Source organism: Gossypium raimondii, chromosome 2, assembly GCF_025698545.1.
Source record: "Gossypium raimondii isolate GPD5lz chromosome 2, ASM2569854v1, whole genome shotgun sequence".
NCBI classification, from domain to species: Eukaryota; Viridiplantae; Streptophyta; class Magnoliopsida; order Malvales; family Malvaceae; genus Gossypium; species Gossypium raimondii.
The window spans coordinates 34,006,577-34,009,224 of NC_068566.1; the positions used below are offsets into that span (position 1 = coordinate 34,006,577).

The 2,648-nt window shown below is 34.8% G+C and overlaps 1 non-coding gene across 1 annotated transcript; it reads right to left on the reverse strand.

The window, feature by feature from the left end:
- Positions 1–223: 223 nt before the first annotated feature.
- On the reverse strand, positions 224–330 carry LOC128039484 (small nucleolar RNA R71). Its single transcript, XR_008193988.1, has one exon. It is a non-coding gene; the product is annotated as a small nucleolar RNA R71 (small nucleolar RNA).
- Positions 331–2,648: the final 2,318 nt, after the last annotated feature.

Here is a 2,648-nt window from a genome sequence, read left to right on the forward strand (position 1 = left end):
GATAGAGGACCCAAATCAGCACGTAAAATGATTTCTCCAACTTTGTGATACTTTTAAGTTTAACGAGGTCACCAATGATGCTATTCATCTTCGGCTGTTCTTGTTCTCCTTAATAGATAATGCTTTCTCTTGGTTAGATTCGCAAGCACCAAGATCCATAATAACATGGAGTGAACTTGCAGAAAAGTTCTTATTCAAGTTCTTTCCTATTAGCAAAATGGTCCAACTAATGAAGGAGATTGCAAAGTTTAAATAATTGGAAGAAGAGAGTTTTCATGAAGATTGGGAGCTTTTTAAGTCAGTCATACAAAGATGCACTCACCATGGCCTACTTGAACGACTATAGTTGCAAATGTTCTATAACATGCCGGGTGCACATTCTAAATCGGGACTAGATGGAGATGCAAGAAGAGCCTTGATGATCTGAACATACGAAGATGCTTATGAATTAATAGAAAACATGGCGATGAATTCTTGCTAGTGGTTGAATGAAAGATTCACATATAGCCAAAAACCATCTACCATTAAAGTTTTCCATAAAGAAGGTAAGTATCAACAAATATTGGATAGGCTTACCTAGATAGAGTCGAAATCTAGTAGGCCTATGATGCACGATGTAGATAGACCGATCAGCCAGTACCCTTAGATCCCAGCCATAAATGTAAACTACATCGGGAATACGGGTAGAAATCCTTAGTCAAAAACTTATAACCATGTCTAGAGAGATCACCCAAATCTAAGATGAGGCTCTAATCAAGGAGGAGGTAATAATTGTAATCTCAGTAAGTACAGCATTACTTACCAACTTCCATATTTGCATAAACCTCAGGAAAGGACCAACCCCAATGACCATATTGTATGTAGTCAAAGTCTGGATCGAATTGAGGGAGATATCCAGTTAATATAGACTGATGTAAGACAAGTGTGGTTTGAATGCACTCAAACACAAACCATATTGACTATGCTTGAAGATCAGATTAGCCAATTGAAGAGCATGATGGGAGAAATTAAAAGGAAAATTGGCACATATGTTCCAAGCAACACTAAAAATAATCCTCGAAGAGAAGGGAATGAGCAAGTGAAAGAAATAACATTCCATTTGGGTAAAGCATACAGTAGCCCAAGTGACCCTACACAAGATGAAGACAAATAGGATGCCAATGATCTTCACGAAGAGACCCCTCAACAAGATGATGTTGAAGTAGAACAAGAAGAGGTAGCCAAGCCGGTAGCTGAACTAGAAGCCACACAGAACACAAAGCCCGACCTTGTGAAGATACCATTCCCTTCACGGTTAGAGGACAAAAGAAAAATGGATAAAGTAGAATTTGTAAGTTTTCAAAACTTATTCAAGCCACTTAAATAGGGAAACTTAATGGCTAGGTGTAGGAAACTTAAATAGGGAGACCAAATTAGTCTAATGCCCTTATCAATTTATAAGAAACTCTAGTTATGGGAACTTAAAAACATACACATCACACTACAGCTAGCTGAAAGGTCTTCAGTACAATCGAAAGGGGTGCTTGAAGATGTGTTGGTTAAGGTGCGCAATTTTATTATCCCAGCCAATTTTGTAGTACTAGAATTTGAGGAAGACCACGCAATCCCTATTCTATTAGTAATACATTTTCTAGCCATGTCCAGGTCTACCATGGACTTAGAAAATAATGAATTAATCATGAAAATCAATGGTGAGAGTAAAATATTTAAATGTGGTCACCAACAGAATGAGGGTAGTAAGGAAAAATTAAAGAAAGCTTGTTATGAAATATCTTTAAAAACCTATAACAACCCTGAGCCAGGAAAGGTGTTTTTTGTGGTTAATGCAGGATGAAAAAGAAAATTCAAAGAGTAGCACAAGCAGAGCAAGGTGGAGTGGTATGACAGATGTTGGACAAATTCAGACAAACAACCAAGCGAGAGAACGTCCAAGTGTAGATTAACAGAGCTAACAAATGAATCTGATAGTAACACCTGATCCTCAACAAACTATTTTAATTTTTGTAAATTATTGTATTCTAATAGACTTAAATATTAGTAATTGAATAGGAATAGAATTAAAAAGGCACACAAGGATTTAATTTTAAAAACTATTTAGAATTAAGATATTTATGCCCCGCTGACATTGAAATTTAAGAAATAAGGCTAGAACAAGGCCGGTGTCACAACCCGACATCTCCGTGTTGCAACACCAAGCCCAACCTTGAAAATTTTCAAAACATAACTCGATCTCATAAGACAAGTACCCTTGTTTCGAAACATTAAAGATAGTTGCCTCAGGGTTTCAAAATTTCAAGGAAACATCTATTATTTCAATTCACAAACAATTCAATATCATTTAATTCAATATCGATATTCACCTTATTTTTATTTATTAAACATATTATTCAAAATTCAACAATTACTATTAATAAATTCAATACCAATACGTATTTATCATTCAATTCAATCATGATACTTACCTCAATTTGCTTATCATGTATATTAATTTAAAATTTAACAATTAATAATTAAATTCAATTATAGTAATACTAACCGAAATTTTCTCAAATCACTCATTGTCCACCTTCTCCTTTCTTTTCTCGGACAATGACTCTTGCACAACATTAGCTACATAATTAAACATTTAAAATCACTAATACACAATT